Consider the following 19,910-nt stretch of genomic DNA (forward strand, 5'->3'; position numbering starts at 1 on the left):
ATCCATTAAAAATAAATAGAAAAAATTCCCCAGAGCTTGGGCCAAATCTGGACACTGTGATTTTAGAGTATTAGGAAAAAATAAAGCTAGTCCATGTTCCTTTTCAGGCAACCTTACAGCTTAGTTTAAACACTATTTTGTCTGAAGTTGAATGTCTTTTAGAATTAAACTACATTGTAAGAAAGAGAAGGAGAAAGTAATCTTTCCATCAGAAAAGACATTGTTTTTTAATCCATACTTTGAAAGAGTTATACTACACTATTTAGCTGTTTCATAAGAAAGCAATGTAAGAAACCCCAACCATAACTGTAAGAAGCAAGCATCAAAAACCACAAGCAATTATTTGCCAAAAAAAAAAAAAAAATCACATTGCTAGCAAATCCATAAAATTAGAACACAGAAATAGCAACATTTTGGGTAAAAACAGATGTTTGTGCATTTGTATATACTAGAATTCAAGTGCTATTAGTGGCATTTGCTAAACAGCTCCCATATATTCTGAATGAAAAAAACCCTTTATCTGTAGTCTTTTCCACTTCCTGCAATTTCCCTGGAGCAGCTGAAAACCAATAAACACTTTGAGTTATATAGGTCAAGGGAAGACTGGTAATAGAAATCTGACTGTGTCTTTTTGGATTTGTTTAAATAAATTAATTTAAAAAAAATAGATTTAAAATAAGTTCTTTAAGCCAAAGACTGTGAAAGCACAGACAGCAGATTAGCATATGCCAGTAGTAGCCAATGAGAATCAAACTCCTGTACACAAACTGACCCCTGTTGATCAGATCACACCAAGTGCACACTTTGCAGGTGAGAAACAAGTCTGCCTTTCACTCTCAAGCTGCTTCCAAGGGTATAGCTTCTGCAGCAGAGCCCAGCCAAAGCAGTGCCCCATTGCCAAGGGCTGGGACGGGACCCTGGATCACCTCTGGCTGCCCTTAGCAGCTACTTCAGCCCTGGTGTGGTGGAGTTGCACCCCTCTGCCTCTGCTTGAAGATGCACCTCTTCTACACAGGCAGGTTGACATCCTGGCCATTTCAGGTTGGAATCTTATGCTACTTCCATCAACAGAAGAAATAATACAATTAATTCTTCCCCTTCTTCCTCATTCCTCCTGCTGTTACATTTCATGTGCAATACTCACTTGTACTTCTGCTGCTTTAGTCCTAGAGTGGAAGTAGCTGCCACTAAATTTACAAGGGAAAGCTATCTGATGAGTATATAATGATTTTCTTTATGACTCCAAAAGGGAGCACACAGGCTACCTTGAGCTGTGACTGATTTCACAAAATACCTAGCTTTTCTACTTTTAAACAAGAATGGTTGCACAAAAGAAAACTGAAAACAGATCCCAAATAATCCAGCTTCTAGTTCAGACTAGTCATATTAATGATTGACTTTTCACTAAATTTTGATCTAGTGTTTATAAATTTACCTTGAAATCCTTCTCACATATTCGGATGAGATGGCTGAATATCTAATTTTTTAATGATTTTTCAAGAACACTTGCATATTGTGGTTGTTACATAACCAAATTAACAATATTTTCCGACACACATAAGCAATATGAAATGATCTCACAATATTTTGTCTTTTCTCAAGACATACAATGTGGAAATCCTCTGCCTTTTACAATATTATCTCAAATGAAATCAAAACCTCTTATACCTGAGAGTAATATGGATCAGTTTATACTGATTTTGAAGCCAGAAAATATTTTGAAGAGAGACAAATTTTTTGCAACATAATTTCAATTTTTAAATTACTTTCAGAGTGGAAAACCTTGGAAAACTCATATATTCAAAATTTAGGTTGGCAGTTTTTTGTACACTACAGTACACTTCCTGCTTTATAATATTTTTCAACTCCATTTCACAAAACACTCAAAACATTCTGCAATATTTCTGAATTTTCAGGGAAACAATATACCAATCAGTCTTGCAGTAGGCTTAAATCCATGGTTGACTCAAAATACATTACTCTAGACAATGAATATCTTGGTTTATATCTTGGTTTATATCTTAAGGTCAACAGCTAGCAACACTTGGAGAAGGCTGAGTTACTTTAGCCCCATCATAAATACACAACTGTCACAAGGTAGCTCTAAAACTTTAATTTGCATTTATCAAGTCAGGCTTTTAAACAGACATGAAAATATAGGCTGCTCCATGTATAAACTATTTTCATGTAGTAATTTTGAAAGGTAAATATATCAAAAGAATACAGTAGGCATTCAATTCTTTAGCAAAACTGTACGTGTGTTTATAACCACATAACAAGGCAAAATATGCCTAAGAGCACTGGGAAGATCAGGTAACTTCATTCCAAATCAGAGAAGCAAAATTAGATATGTGGGTTTGGAACAGATAAATCTAAGTTGGACTATTAGGCATGGAGCAACCTAACTGGTATATATAAGCTACAAACAGAAATATCAATCATCTGGTAGAGAGCCTCTGTGGCATTTTCAAGTTTCTATTTACTTAGATCATTAAGGTTTATTACATCAGTAAGGCAGACTCTTTCAAAAGATCCAGTATGAACTTTGTTAGTAGTTCCTTACACTGCTTGTTCAAGGCCTGTATCACCAGGAGACGATTTGAAAGTATAGCTTCAGATAACCATAAACTCATTTTTTAAACTCTAACATGATGTCTCAGAGAAATATTTATATATATATATATATATATATATATATATATACACAAATATGTACACCAATTGTTTGCTACTAAAAGTATCTTGCCATTATTCTGATTATTATACAAAAGAAAGGCTGTCATGTGGGAAAGTCAGTCTTCTCTGCCACCAAGAACAATGTTTACACTTCTATAAAGTCAGAAATGTTGAACTACAGATTAAATAATACACTCAAAATCCACTTGAAATCAGATGATAACCTGTCCATCACATAATAGTCTAAAGTGACAGAAATACTAAACTGAGTAAGATTAAATATTCCGGCAGATGGAATGAGAAAGGGCAGATGTGATTTGCTTCTTTTGTTTTTCCTCATACTATACTATTTTTTGTCTGTTGCTTTACAATTATTTCTCCATAACTGTGAGAAAGTGAAAATATTATAAAGGCTTAACTAATATATAATAACAAACACTGCATGCATGGGAACACTCCGGGATTAGGCTAGACAAAAATACATCAATATCACAAATAGTTCTGAAACTAAAGCACACTGATTAAAAAATATTAAATATTTTACTTGATATCTTGTTTCAGATAGACCTAGTGAAGTGATATCTATCTTTTTTTACACATTTTTCCTCATGACTCAATATAAAAATATTGCCTTACCATGCTTCTGAAAGCTACATGTATTTAACACAGATATGATGAGCTTCTATCCTTAGACTACAAATCAAATACAATCTGCAAGACAAATTGTGCCCTGAGGAACAAGTATGTATCTCAGTGGGAGTCGAAAAGGCCAAGGAGATTTTTCATTTATTAAAAAACACTTTTCCCAGATGTCACCAGCATGTGCGTAGAGTCTCATCAAATTTTCAATAACAGTTTTAAATTCCTTTCTCCAATACAAAATCTAGGTATGCTGAGAGATAAAAGAGTAATAGGGTAAAATATGTGAATATTTGCCGATTTCCCTCTTGCCATATATTACAGTACTTCAAATACTGTTTCTCCAGGGAAAAAGACTGACAATAAAGGAGAGGTACTTGTGGTTACAAATGCTTGGAGGAAAAAAAATCTGAATGTATTCACTGTGAATGATATTATGCAAAGATAGTGTACAGAACTCAACTTCTCAATTCCAAAGGCTTCAAACCTGTTATTGAACATCTAAACATCTAAATAAAGAAAAAGAAAAGAATCCTAGAGGTCAACAGTCTCGAGCAGGTATGTGGTTTTAAAGAGAGCTGAAATAAATATTGTCTTTGAGAGAGGAGGAAACTGAATTTGTGTTTGTGTTTTTTGGGTTTTTTTGGGTTTTTTTTTAGTAGAAAATTATTTTTGGACAAAGTTTGTGCATCACACTATAGGCTTGCAGAACTTAGCAACCATGAGCTGTTTGTCTCACTAGCCAAACTTCTACATGCTCCTTCTATCAGGTCGAATGTGAACCAAATTACACAGATCTGGTGGGAATGTAGAAGAGACAAGCATCTATGCTGGTGAAATATACCTCTCACAAAAAGAAGAAGCTTCAAGTGAGCACTGAAATAATAAAAGATAGAGAAATTGTGGTTTTACTGTTGTGAGAAAATACCTCCTCTAGGGAAAAAAAATCCTTTGAAACACATCCTATTGAAAGAAAGAAAAAACTAGGGATGGAAGGCATTCCAAGAAAAATAAACTACAAAAGAATATTTCCCAAATGTAATAGAAATAAATAATGCTTTCCAGGCCCCAGTATTTTTTGAATATATGAAGACTGTAATTTACCCTGTTTAAGCTCCTGAACATGCTAAGTGATACCTAGGCCTAAAATGAAATTAGCATCAGCTCCATTTCCTTAGTTCTCTGCAAGCTTTGCTGGTACATTTGCAAAAGTGGAATCCAATTTACTGAGTTCAAACATTTTTCAACTGAAAAACAGTGTTAAATAGGCTATTTTTAAACTTGTGAAAAGATAGTGATGAACTTCTTTAGTTTATCTTCCATTAATCTGTACCTACTGATTACTTTTTATTGTCTCCCTTATGGAGTTATTAATAATTTATTTCTATACATTCTCTTTAACACCTTGGTGATAGAAATGTTTATAGTTGCTATTTAAAACATAGTAATACCTATTGCATATAAAATTTTTCATAGCTTTTTCCTGAACATTCTTATTTTGAAATTTTTCTCAATACCTACAGCACATAAAGAAAGCAGCAATTGTTAAGTCAGAAAGAGCATAGAACACTTCTAGATTTTTTAACTTTGCAGGTGGGTATACCTAATTTTCTAGACAGAAAGATAGTGTCAGATAAAACAGAAGCACATTTACAATTTCCCATACTTACTAAAAAACTCCCTTTTTTTTTTTTTTTTTTTTTGGAGTTTGCTTTCAAATGAACTACATCTGAAGATGTGAAATAGTCACTAATGTTCAAAAGCATTCACCATTACTCTCATATATAGCGTCAAGATTAATAAATAATTAACAACGTTCCCAAAACAAACATACCTCAAAGACACTGGTGTCTTAATTCTTCAGGAGAATTACTACCTCAGCTGCCTTTTTGTCTTCTTGTCTTGAATTTGTTTTGTAGCCTAGGAAAAATAAATCTCAGCTTACTTTCAATCTGAAAGCATAAGGCTAGACCAAGGAAAAAAAAACAACACTTAATAGTATTGCAGTTAATTCTACTGTAATCCTACCTCATTATCTTAAGCAAATAAATCTCTAAAAAGGATTACCTTTTTAAAGGCAAATTAGAAAACTGAATGTCATATGTGCAGGGAGACATTCTTTTAAAATGCAATCAGCAAGGAAGCTCATAAATGGACCACTATATAAAAATATTCCTATCAGGCCATCCTTAGCAGATTTTCAACAGATGTGCATGTAACTATCATTTCACAAATTCCTAAAATAAAATGTGTTGACATTGTTTACCACAAACATTCAAGAGTCTAAAAAAATGTACTCATTTAGATTCTAAAGAACAATGTCATAAAGATATATTCTTTATGTATCTTCAACTGCAAGTGCTCTTGCCACTCCACCCATGTCAAGAATGGCAAATGCAGAGACTGGAAGAATGAAAACACTGAGCCCACTGTAGAAGAGGATCAGGTTCAAGACCAAGGAACGTTAATGTTCACATATCCATGGGACCCAATGAGATTAATTTGCAGGTCCTGAGGGAGCTGGCAGACAAAGCTGCTAAGCCATCATCCATCATTTCTAAAAAAAACATGGCAGTCAGATTTGTGTTTACAGCCCAGAAAGCCAATGGAATCTTGGACTGCATCAAAGGGAGAAGTAGACTGAAGTAGGTGATTCTCACCCCCTCCTCTGCTCTTGTGAGACCCCACCTCTACAACTGTATACAGTTCTGGTGTCCCCAAATTATGAAGTTCATGCAACTGTTGGATCGAGGGACATCAAGTTGACTAGAGGATTGGAGAACCTCTACTACGAAGCCGGGACGGGAAAGTTGGGGCTGTTCAGCCTGGAGAACAGAAAATTATGTGGAAACCTCACAGCAACATTCCAATATCTTTCCCTACAGTGATGCTGGAGAGGGACTCTTTGTCAGGAATTGTAGTGATGGGATAAGGGATAATGGGTACAAACTGAAAGAGGTGAAATTTAGATTAGGTATTAGGAAGAAATTCCTTACTGTGAGATTGGTGAGACACTGGAACAGGTTGCTCAGGGAGGTTGTGGATGTCCCAACACTGGTAATATTCAAAGTCAGGTTAGACAAGGCCTTGAGCAGCCTGGTGTAGTGGGAATTGTTTGGACTTGATGTTCTTTAACGTCCCTTTCAACCCTTTAACCTTCTATGATTCTATGCAAAACATAGCAAGAGCAGCTATTTAACTGTCATACTTCCCACTCCTGCATTCCATTTTAATTTTTGATTTACTGAGAATTATAAAAAACCCAAATAACAAGTAAGGTTGTTATGTTTTTATTTTATTTCAATAACCATGTAAAATTCAGGAAGCATAGCCCCTAGGTGCATGTTAATACTCATTACACATTTTTAGAAATGCACATTGAGTATATAAGCAGTGAAGAAGCAGAAGACACAATCAATAGAAATCAAACTACTGAAGTCATTGTCATTGTTAGAATGATTTAAATTTTCTCAGGAAAAAAAAATACCAATTTTAAGGCTTTTTTGATATATTTAAGTTAGAAATAGAAACCATGGGTTATCATAGTCCTAAGAAAAAGCATCAATACCATTACAAAAATAATTTTTTCATTAAGAAGAAACCAGTCTGATTCTGTGACAGCTTTATCACTAACTTAAAAGAAAACAACAGACAATGATTAAAACCAATTGCCATTTGCATTTTTAGCTTAATTTGTATTGAACTTCTCATTTTCACTTTAAAATACTCATCTTAATCATCCTGAGTTACTCTTTTCTTCAAATTATTTAATTTATCTGTAGCAACACAAACAAGTTATGCTAAATAAAAACAACACAGAAGTCAGCTTGCTAGAAGGGAATGTGTATATTTAAGTGAACTCAGTGAATCTAAAGGGAATATGAATCTAAGGATGGAGCAACCTGTCCTTGGAGGACTGCACCCCATGGAAGACAGAACCACACCACAGCAGTTTTGGGAGGACTCTGTGCCTGTGGGAGGGACTCATGTTGCAGCAGTTTTGGCAGGACTGCTGCTTGTGAGATTGGAACCATGTGGGAGAAGAACTACCTCCCATGGGAGGTTCCCCACAGTCTCACTGGGGAAGGACTCCTCTCCCTGGGCAGTGAAAGAAAACCTTGGGTGATGAACTGTCCAAAACCTTCACACCCTGTCTCCCTGCACTGTTGGTGGGAAGGAGGGAGGGTTTATGGGAAAAAACATGTTTATTAAGGGCTTATTTTACTTCTCATTATCCTCTGATTCTGTTAATAATAAATTCACTTTGTGTCTTTGAACCTGTTTTGCCCTTGAAGTGTTTTCTCCCAGTCCTTATCTCAACTCATGAACCCTTCATGAAATTTTTTTCTCTCCTCTGTCCAGCTGTGGAAGGGGTGGGTTAGAGAGCGTCTTTCATGGATGCCTGGTGTTTGGCCAGTGTCAAATCACAACATGGCATTTGGTCAAAACTTTGAAAGCTGATATTTTCTACTCTGCTGTGCTATCAGAGATACTACTTCAGTACTACATGCATCTGTACTAGCCAAACATTCAAAAAAACATATAATTATTCTTAATGATATTAGATTGAAAGAAACCCATGGATTTAATCTAATCCCTCTTGACATTTGAAGATACATATTTATTGTCAGAAAGATTTTGCCCTTACAAAACCTTTCCATTTCCTTTCTCCAGTCATTTTATTGCTGTAGTGCACAATTGTGTGCAAGGTTAAAATAAAGAATCACCAATCAATTTGTACCCTAACATTCAGAAAACTTGAATTTTAGTGGCATCTAGAGCCCTAGGTCTCCTAAGGGAAATCTCTGCCAAATATGCATACTAAGTAAATTGATTAAAAAAAAAAAAAGGAAGAAACCAACAAAAATACAGAACAGAGTCAGTTATGTTGTACGAAGTACAGACACATAATTTCAAGAGTCATTGTGGTACTGTGTTCTTGGAAATCATCATTTAGAGGTTTCAGTAAAAAAGAAAAATGAAAATACTTTCTTTTACAAGTTCTCCAGTGTCTTGTATCAATTGAAATGTCAACTTAGGGTTTCTACATTAGAAAAAATACTATGAGTAAAAACAGACTGATTAAATTAATAATGAATTTATGTCTATAAAGCATAAAACCCCTCCAAATAACAAAACAGCCAGAAAGTAACAATGCTAATCAGACTATGGGAGTACAGTTAACTATTTTTATTGTCTTGATTTTGTGAGATCTTACAAGCCTCACTAGCTAGTAGTGTCATCTACCCTTTCATTAAAACTCAGTTTGTTTAACCATTGTGAATGTTGACTATTAGCTACTATTTGCTTGTGTTGCAGCACACAGATGAAAAGGATATCCCCAAGCTTACAAAAACTAGAAAAGACAGCTTTAAAACCTCAGTTTTCACTTGGTGCTTCAAAAGAGATCAAAACTCATAAACATCTTGGCATATCTTTACCTACAGAAAAAATGCAAACTTGGAGAAAACAGAGACAAACACTAAAGTCTTCAGTTATTGCTTACCTGTATTCTAAAATAAATAATCAATTACTTGTTCTCAAACAATTCAAGGTACAACTAAAACCACAACAAAATTCACTTTCCCGAGGCAAGAAGCTAAATAATTTTGCTGCCAAATACTTGGCTTATTACCACCTGACAAAGGAAAGAGAAGAAGGCCTTAAGCACCACCACAGAAGAACTATGTTTGAGTGATGGCATTGACATCACTTAGATGTCTATATAACAAAACAAAACTAACCAAACAAAGGCAAACATCTTAAAAACAAAACAGTCTCATGTCATTAAAGAGAAGGTGAAATAATAAAAAAGAATGCGAATCCTTTCAAATACCTCTGGATCAATAAAATGTGCCAAATCAATGACAGGTAGAGATAGTTGGCACACTTTATCAGTCTAAATGCATTTACAGGATTACTACTGAACTATAGCCTATGTTCAAAACAGTACCCTCACAGACCTTTAAAGGATTTTAAGCTGAAGTGATGTGAAATATATAATGGTTGACTATATATATAGTTTTTTTCTTAGTTTCTGACATTATTTTTCCTTTACAGCTGTTAAATAGATAGATTTCTAGTTGAACAGTTTAATTCTTTTATTATTGCCAAAGAGAGAAAAGTTCATATGAAAATATTCCCCATGAAAATGAAGATCAAGGTTATTCATACCTATACTTTTACTGCTATCAGAAAAAATTTTCCTTCCCTTATTTTCCTTTATAAATTGTTTTTCATTAAATGCAGAGCTGAATTAGACACAAACGAGTGTGAGGCAACATAAAATCCTTCATTTTCCAAAGTTCAGGGAGCTGCAACTGATTCTTTCCATTTGTTTCCACTTAGAGCAAAGAGTTGTTAGAAGGACTTAATATTTCAATTTGCATTCTAGATGTGTATTTTCAGCCAATCTAATGAACACTTTTCTTTCCATTTGTTTCCACTTAGAGCAAAGAGTTGTTAGAGAACTTAATATTTCAATTTGCATTCTAGATGTGCATTTTCAGCCAACCTAATGAACATTTTTTACACTCAAATGCACAATGAGGTGCCAGATACCCGAGATCTAGAACAGTAATGAGTTTTGAACTTAACTTGGCTTGCCACTTTTCAGCTGGTATCTTCAGTTAAATTCCCACTATAATGATATCGTGATACTATAAGAAACATCTAAATGTACTTGGAACAAAAACTCACCAGATATTAAACTTGACTTTATTTCACTAATTTGCTTGACAATAAAAGAACTAATGAACACAGATTTAGAAAAAAAAACACAACAGAGTATTTCAGTTGGAGGGGACCAGCAATGATCAAGTCCAACTACCTGACCACTTCATAGATGGCCAAATACTAAAGCATATTAACAAGGGCATTGCCCAAACATCTCTTCAATGCTGACAGTCTTGGGGTATCAACCCCTTTTCTAGGAAGCCTGTTCCTGTGGTTCGCCACCACCTAAGTAACGAAATGTTTCCCATTGTCCAGAACAAACCTACCCGGAAACCATTCCCATGAGTCCCAGGGAGGTGAGATCAGCATTTCCTTCTTCTATTTCCCACCTCAGGAAGCTGGAAAGAGCCACTCAGCCTTCTTTTCTCCAAACTGGACAAGTCCAAAGTCCTCAGCAGTTCCTTTCTTCCATCCCTTTCACCAGCTTTTTTGCACTCTTTTGAATGCATCCAAGGCCCTTCAAAACTTTCCTAAATTGTGGGGCCCAGAACTGCACATATTACTCAAGGTGAGACTGCACCAATGATAAATACAATGAACTAATCACCTCTTTTGATCTAAGAACACATTTACAATGATTTCTTACAATGCTAGTTCCACAGAGCATTAGTAAATATAAAACATAGGCTTACTTTATACTTATCTTTCCTGATGAAAGTTCCTCTCTTGTCTGCAAGTTAAATAACCTATGATTCATTTTTTAAATTTCCCTCTTATTTTAGGAAATTGCATTAAATGGAAATTATAAATAAATATTATAAATATTGTATATAAATAATATCATATTTCTGTTATAAATAGAAACTTCCTTTCTTTTCATACAATGTTAGTTAGATTTTATAATTAAGGACATGCATTTAATAGGGAAAATCCCACCTGTCTATCATTTGATATTCATAAGGCATTAACATCTGTGTGGGCATGGAAGCCTCTAAAATGGAGAACTGACATTAATTTTATTTCTTTACCGAAAAGGAATGAAGCATTCAGAATTTTTACTTAGAACTACTAATGAATCATTAAACATTTAGCAGACTTCTCATCAGTAAGAAAAACAAATGAAGTAAAGCAGTACTCTTGTTTTACCATATCTAATCTTTGTATTCACTTCTGAAAAGGCATTCTTAAATTTTTTTTTCTCATATGTCTGCTTCTCTAAAAATCCATAGAAATACTCATAAAATATGGAAATTAACTCTACCACTACACCAATTAAGTTTAACTATATGAGATCAGGGACAAAACGTTGGTGGATATAAATGCAACTATATAACTGAAGTGGATATGTGAGTATAAGAGGTTGTTGAAAATCGTGTATAGAGCAGTTCAAGAGAAAAGATGTGTGGAAGTCAAGTGGACTAATAAAATAAAAACATTTTGAATAGAAATTAGATCCTGAAAGTATTAAAAATATTATTTTTAATGTGTGAAGTTTAAGGCTCTACAGTCTTACATACATATTAATTCACAGAAATTAGAGAAGTGCTACACCACTAGGGTGTTCTTTTCAGCTAAATTTTTAGAATCTAGATCTTTTCTTGTCAAGAAAGTAGCCTTGCTTTTTTCCATTTTTTGATATAATTATTTCCCTTTATCTTGTATTAATATATGATCTCAATTATTTGAAACCAGTGTAGCATCAGAAAATCTTCCTTGACTAAAGAGCAATTCAGTTATTCAGGGAAAGGAGAACAGATTCCAGCCTGAATTCTGTCTCTGCCACCACAGTGGAGAGGGAAGCAGCATTGATTTTTCTGTTTTGTTCCCATACACAAACTCAAATTTATATTCAGAAGTGTGCAAAGGAGAAAGGAATTGAAGGGTGAAGGGAGCAAATGTAAATTAATTGTTGAGTCACCATCCCTGGAGATGTTTAAGAGATGTGTAGATATGATACTCTGAGGTGCATTTGATGATCCCTATGATTCTATTGCTCTATGAAAATAGAAATTAAGCATGACTGTTATAATGTTTTCCCTTCTAAGCAAACATATTCTTAAATTTTTAGTGCTTTGTAACATTTTAGTTACACACATTAGTTCTCAACATTGAATTTAAAATGTCACCTATAGATTTAAATACATCTGTATTATGCTTTGTTCATCATTTAATATGATTTCAAGACCTGAATGAAATATCCTATTTTCACTTAAACAGTTTGCTTAAAAAGCAATTAACCAATGAAATACATACTATCAAAAACAATTCCTCATGGTCTTTGCAAACATGCCCTGGAAGTGAAAAACTGGAAGCATAATGTGGACATAGGCAGCAGTGTTCAGATGTCTGTAATGATGACAAAATTTACTAGAACAGTCCTAAGGTCATTTTCACTAGTACTTACTCATATATATATAAACTGAAAAACAGCATTTAGAGATCACATTAGAATTCCATTGAAAAAAATGACCCTTCACTTACTAAAGCTTTACATCTAATTTACAAGGAAGGCATACTAAATTAGTTATCTAAATCTCTGGCTGAAATAGATCATAGCTGTGTCTTACCAATTAACCTTTCAATGCACAAAACCCCAAGTGATTTCTAGCGAATTTGTTTCCAGCTCATTGTAAATGGAAAATGTTCTCATACATGAAGTACAACTCAACTACTGATCTCAATCCATTAAAAAATCTTCACTTAATAAGATGGAAAAGAGAGAAAACATATTTTACTATTTTAAATAGGATTTTACTCACACATGTATAGATAACCACCACCAATTTTTATGTACCTTAAGTCCTTAATAACAAAATCCGATAAAAGCAAAAACATTCAATACTGGTATTATCAGAACATTGAACAGCTTCCCAAAACAAAATTTGATCAAATTCAGTGAATCTTATATATGGAAAGTTCCATTTTCTCAAATGCACAAACTGTGTATGCAAATACTCTGTTGATAAAATTCAATATTTGCTTACTCTCAGTTCAGTGTAAGATTTCTGTCTGCAGTGACATTTTAATTTACAGTACCAAAAGGATACAACTAAATATCTTGCATGAACAGAAAGCCAGATGTACTGAAAGGCAAATACACATGAAAGCAGAATATAATTGTATCAAGCAGAAACACAACAAAATAGAAAGCAGAGGAACAGCTATAGGTTCACGATAGTAGCATCATAAATTTTCTTCAGAGAATGGTAGTGAAGCAAAAACTGGTATGAGCTTATATTCCTGTCAAACAATCGAGTGATAGCATATAGTTTCCCTTGGATATATAGAGGCAAAAGCTCTTCTTTCCTTCAGACTTCTTGAAGTCTGATAATGTTCATTGCATAGAAAGAAACATCCCAAGATAAAGGAAGCAAACACTTTTTTTAAGCCATGACTTGGAAGATAATTTCTGAGCTCACAGGAGGTCTCACAGCCTATTTTAAATTACACACTGACATACACCTCATCTTCATAAAGTGTAATTGGATCTTGGTCTGTTCAGTGAAGTTAAAAAACAATTTTTGATTTCCCACAAATTGACTCTAGGCTGAAAACAATCTATGACTTGAAGGAAAGGAAACAGCTTTGAACTTTGAACTTGAAGCAGCTGAAGACTTTATTTACTATATGGTGCTGACTGTAGTTGTCTGCGTATCAGAAGAACATAGCAGCCTGTTCCTGTCTTAGGAGCAAAAGGAAAGAGATCCAAATACAACACTCCTTGTACTAGGAGAATATTAAAAAAAAACGTTTTGTTTTCCTCAGACAGGTTCTTTAAATGTCAAAAATACAGTAGAGTAAAAATTAAAACTGTATAGGAAAAAATTTAGACTTCTCTATCAACTGAAACAAAATTTTGAGGTGAGAAAACTCAGGGATGAGTAGCCTGATTAATCATTTACTGCTGTATGATCATGAGTAGTTTTGGTAGATTTTGCTTCAGTTTACTAACCTATCAAATGTGAATAGCAATTTCTTTTTTCCCTTGTCTTGTATTCCCTTTTTTGGTTCATGAGGTGCTCAGAGTCTTGCTGGGGCTTGCATAGGGTGATACTAAAAGACTATCCTTGGAATTTCATCATACTACAATCAGAAACGTAACAAACAACAGATGATTGCCTATTGTGACAGATAAAAAAGACTGTACTCAAGGCTTAAATGCTTATTAAGTCAAATCTGAAAATTGATTAAAAATAATGTCCTCCTTCAATCTCACATATTCAAAGAAAAAAACTGCAAGCCTGAGGCAAGACATTGTTCCATTAGAGACATCACATAATGACTAAAAATGTGAGAAAGAGAATCAGAAGTAGTGAGATTCTTGTATTGTAAAATAGACATGCCATCCTGCCTATATTGGGAAGTGCTCTTGACTTATTTGAAAACAATTCAGGTGAAAGACAAAATTTCCTCCAAGAAAGTACTACAAATTCATTTGCTTCACTTATTTTGCTTGGAATATTTTTTCCTTTACAGTAAATGAGACATACATTATTCAGAAAATCTGAATGGTCTTCGATGGTTTCTGATTTTTATTGTTTACAAATGCATCATTCAATAGACCTGGAACATAACACTCACTGAAGAAAACATATCTGGGAAGAAAGATTTCTCCACTTTCTGCTAATATTATTGAACAAATGTACACTGTTATTTCTCCATCTGACCAAGGAAATGGAAAAGATAGTGAGCCTCTGCATGTTCTAGCCTGTCTTTTCTCTTTTTAGTTTGAGACAGCATACAAAAATATCTGCATGCACAAAATCAGACTTTGTTCTGAATTCTTTTAAAAAAAAAATTATATGGATTGTCAAGACAGCGCTCTCTTGACACTAAAATGTCCACTATTGACATTTTAGAACAGCCAGAAACATAAAAAGAAATATTTAAATTTTAGGAGGCTGCTAGTTTTATACTAATAGGAAAAGGTATGTCTATATGTAAATTATTAGGTATGTAAATGATTAAAACAAAGTCACTTAAATCAGTTAAATTAAAAAAAAATAAAACCCCTAAACATAAATAAATATTTTAAAGATAAATAATTCTTATTCCTATATTTAAGACAGTTTTGCATTAACTCCTAATGAAACATTCCATTATTCCACCCTTCTGTGACCAATGGAATCTTCTGTGTGTTCCTTTCTCCCAGATAAGCTTTATCTGTTAGCTCTGCATCCTTTCATCTGCTGGCTTTGTATTGCTTTATATCTATTTGTACACAGTTCTTTATATTGATCTATTTATTTGAGTTGTCCAACTCTGTTGTACAGGTTACACCATTTATCTGTAGCAACACTCCTAAAGCAGCCCAGGGCACCATCGGGCTTCTTTGTGTTTCACTTTGTATCCACCAGGTGCCACAGTTCCTTCCAAGCTGCTTTCCAGCTAATCAGCCGCCTCACATAGTCTTCCTCACTTCACGGCCTTGGTTTATTCCTCCCCCTGTGCATGACCTCACATTTACCCTTGTTGAACTTCATGAGGTTCCCATCAGGCCATTTCTCCAGCCTGTCCAGGTTCCTCTGGAGGTCATCACAACCTCTGGTCATCCACTCCTCCCTGTGTTGTGATATCAACAAACCAGCTGAGGTTACACTCTGCCCCATCATCCAGATCTTTAATGAAGATTGTAAGAGCAGCTGAACCCAGTGTTGACCTCTGGGGTACACTGCCAGCTACTGACCCCCAGTGAGACTTAATACCACTGGCCACCTCAGTCTGGGCCTTTAGACAGTTTACAGTCCATCTCAATGTCTGCTCATCCAATCCATACTTTGTCAGCTTCTCTTGAGGATCTTAGAGGAAAGAGTGTAAAAGACCTTGTTGACACCTAGGTAGGCTTAATGACCATCCACCGCTCTGCACTCATCTACTGAGACTGCTATTTTCTCAAGTAAGGCTATCAGTTTGGTCAAACATGACCTCCCATCACAGGCCATGGACTTATATATGCCCAGTTTGCTTAAATATTCCCTGACCTGATCAACTTCCATGAGTACATTTTCCTTGCACCAGGCTTCTCCCTGACTTCAGTAATTAAGATTTCTGAAGAATGATTTTGGCAGTTAAAACTAAGAGGAATTCAGAACCTCAGCCTTTTCCATGTCATGCATCAGTAGGTTCATTCAGCAGTGAGCCTACATATTCCCTATTCTTCCTTTCATCACCTATGTATGCACTGAAATCCTTCTCATTGTTTTTTGATATCCTTGACCAGATTCTGTTCAATCTGGGCTTTGTCCCTCCTAACTGCATCTCTGTTCAAATGTTGTCTCTATACTCCTCCCAGATCATCTGTCCCTGCTTCCACCTTCTGTATGTTTCCTATTTGTGTTTGAGTTTGCTCAGGAGATTCTAGCTCATCTATGAACTGTTCCTGATATTTTTGTCCGACCTTCTGATGTAAGTCTGGACAGAGAACAATAAAATCTTAGATAAAGTATTTATCAAATGATTACTCACCCATGAGTGATAAAGTCACAAAACTATGCAGACAACTTTTTTAATATTTAAGTAAATATTTAAGTAAAACATGCAGGAAATCAACATAGGCAGAAGGTAGACTCTACCAGGAGCACCATCCTAATTTTATTCTAATGTCGCTGTCAGAGCAAAAAAACAAGGAGTACAGCTGCTGAAGAGATTAAGGAAATTTAATGTTATGTGAAATACTCTTGAAACGTTGCCTCTTGTGTCTTTCAAAAGCCTTTATCATGGTATTTCTGTGTCACTTTTTTTCCTGAAAAATGTTAAAAAGATCTCTCCAAGGACTGGTAGAGTCCAACACGTGAAGCTTCGACAACTGCTGTACAATCCTTCTACCCAAACAGCTAAGAGCTTTCAAAAAGCACATACTGAAAAACTCTCTAAGTAATTCACCTTTGCTTAAGTGCACAACTTATTGCTTTTCAGACTGCAGGTAGTTAGTTCAATTCCCAATAAAGTGAGACTTTATGTACATTCAAGAAGTACTTAAACTAAAGCAACTGATTTAATGCTGCTGTCTGAAGCATTAGTGTGCTTGCAGGGGACTCCCAAATCACTAGTTCAAGAACTGCCACTCAGTCATTAAGGAATTTTTCAAAGTGCTGCACCAGCACTCAGGGAACTTCAAAGCATAAAGAACTTTTTCTGTACCCATCAAGCTACAGACACTTTTCAATTACTGTGACGTTTTACACATATTTTGCAAAATTACAAGAACTGCGCAATGTAAGGAAGAAATAAACCACCAAGTCTTCAGTACTCATTAGGTATTTTTAATTATGTATTAAGTTTTGCAACAACTGCAGTTACCCATATGATTATTCAGTTGTGAGCAGAGTTTGTGATCCCCTCCTCAGGGATGTGCAATATAGCAGTAGAGCAATGAATTATTACCTCAACCAGGGTACTAAGTCTGATTTGTGAAGGATATGTGTACAAGAGGAGCACTGAATACAGCCAGTGACTGTCTTCTGACAGAGAGAACTTTTTTCATTTTACTATTTCCTCTCTTGAAATCACACAACAAACATGAATAAGCCAAACAAACTGTTTTCTGTTTGCATCCACACACATTTTAAAACATGTACTCCCATGCTACATAGACAGCATGCTGATAATTTTGAATGAAACAGTTATGTTCTTAGCATCCTTTCATTTCTGTAGGTAGCATGAGCTTGGCATCCACTTTCACTAAAAATCTGATGTAAAATAAAAATCATATAAGCTTGGGAAAAAGTATGACAAAAAAATTCATCACAACCACCTGCTACATTGAACTCTCAAATTTAAAAAATGATGCCAAAAAATGATGCCTTCAAACAGACATTTAAATTAATATTTATGTTATCTAGTTACACCTTTTCTGTCTAGTTTCAAATTTGCTATTGTTGACATCCCAAATGTCATTTTTGCAAAGTCTCCCTAAAATCCTTGTGCGTGCTGGAAGCTGGTCTTATCTTCTCTGAAGTAAGAATGTTGTGGTGTGGTTTTTGCTTTGAGTTTGTGTTTGCTCACTCTTCTCCTCCCTAATCTCCTCCCCTCTCGAATTGCCAATCTCCCCAAGCCCTTCCCTAACTTCGCTCCCTCCCTACCCCTTTTTCCAGAGTGTTCCTTGTCTATCTTGTAGTATTCGATACCCCATTCGATTTCCCCACTCCCCTGCTCTCCCTGATAGGTTTATAGTATATTAGTCCTGCCCTAGACTCCTCTCCTGCCATGCCCTCATTGGTTGGTTGCCCTCTACCACTCCCCCTATAAAAACCTCTGCAGACCCCCCTAAGTCTGGTCTTGAAGTCCAGGAATAAATCCATCCAGTTCTACCCGAAGTTCCATGTCATCGTTATCTGTTCCTGTGCTGGGAACAGCAGAGCTCATGGGGGGAAGGTCGCGCCCCTGCTCTCGCTGCCCAGCATGATATGACAGCGCACTGCGACATAAGAGCTTACAAATTCCAAGCACAATGATTTCAAATAACTCTGCAGGTATGATAACTGTAGAGAGAGAACATATTTAGTTATCTTTTTTTTTTAATTAGCAGTCTGAGTTATAGTAAGAACTGCTGTTTAAGATATCTCCTATACTGCTACTGTTGTGCTTCTGGAATACCACTAAGAAGTAGGAATAAAATGTTAGTTATTAAGCACAATATTCTTGCTGAAAACTTCTTCATTTTCTATGGAAGAATGCAAAAAACATAGGCCAAGAACCTACTACTGTTTTGTGTTTTTTTTTTTTTTATAATTGAGTAAGAACTTATTGGGAAAAATACAGTAATACAGTGTAACTTTCATCTGCATGGTAAAGAGGATGCTTTTCATCTTAAGGACTGCCAAGATAGTGAACACCGTATAAAAACTAGTAACATAAGTCCTTCTCTTACCCCATGACACTGAAAACTATCAAAGAATAAAATTTCAACTGGAGGATTTAAACATAAGTAGGTTCGAACACAAAAAATATTGTGCATCTGTTAAAAAAAAGGAAGATCAAAGTCTAGATTCATTCTGGTTTTACTAAGGGTGTAGAACTCCCAGGCTAAATTACAGTACCCCCTGTGAGTTCACGTAACTCAGAACCATAAAGACTTGTTAGAGTCAATGTCTCAAAATTCTCACTGGCACTTAAACAAGGGCAACTATCTGTACAAATCTTAACAAAAAAAATTAGAGTGAATTTTTCTGATTCCTCTAGTGATTAATTTTCTTGCCATTATAGCTCCTACATTTTGTACTGTGTTCATCATAGTAAGGCACTTCTTAAATATAATCTTACTAAGTACCTGAATTTACTCATAACATTCTTGTAATTACTAGCACATTAAATGAGTTTGGAAAATAGAATCTGATAAGGGTTATGTTTACACACACTCTTTCAGTCTCCTTGAAGTAGATGATGAATTAATCTGACAAAATTTAAACCTTTAAAATGTCTCAAGCAGCTAGACATTTAGACCCCCTTTATGGTCAGCAGAGGGAAACAGATATCTCTAACAGGTCAGAAAAACTGCTTACATCTTTCCATCAAATATAAAGGTTATAGCAGCCTCTCCAGCAAAAATGATTTTTTGGTAAACATTCTAAACATCCTCATGCTGGACCCTGAGAACCTTTTTAACTTGTGAAGCTGAAGTTCTAGCTCTGCCTCCCAGGAATTTCAGAACAGCGTTATCCCTACAGTTTTGGTATTCTGTATTGCATCACAACATGTGAAAAGGTTCCAGAACTGAATAGCTGAGGCATATTCTCTCAGATCTGTTTTACTGTAGCTGAATTCAGTCTTGGAAGGCAAACCATACATAGACAAATTCCTCCCCCAATATCACATATCTTTCTCTGCCTCTGAATGACACATTTGTAGATGTTTTCACTAGGTACTGACCCCCCTTTCTTCAGTTTTTCTCTCCTTAGAATTATATTGCGTTATGTACATTT

At 35.2% G+C, this 19,910-nt stretch overlaps 1 protein-coding gene across 3 annotated transcripts in view; it reads right to left on the reverse strand.

The window, feature by feature from the left end:
• Nucleotides 1-19,910, reverse strand: part of CDH18 (cadherin 18) — a 527,119-nt gene that overhangs the window by 301,835 nt on the left and 205,374 nt on the right. For 2 of the 3 annotated variants that reach the window (XM_068197189.1, XM_068197200.1), the window contains exon 3: nucleotides 5,150-5,235. The exons of the other annotated variant lie outside the window; for it this stretch is intronic. The gene's annotated coding sequence lies outside the window, so the exon portion shown is untranslated. The remainder of the gene's footprint in view (nucleotides 1-5,149; nucleotides 5,236-19,910) is intronic. 3 annotated transcript variants of the gene reach the window in all.

The sequence above is a fragment of the Anomalospiza imberbis genome, chromosome 1 (genome assembly GCF_031753505.1).
Source record: "Anomalospiza imberbis isolate Cuckoo-Finch-1a 21T00152 chromosome 1, ASM3175350v1, whole genome shotgun sequence".
In the NCBI taxonomy this organism is placed as follows: Eukaryota; Metazoa; Chordata; class Aves; order Passeriformes; family Viduidae; genus Anomalospiza; species Anomalospiza imberbis.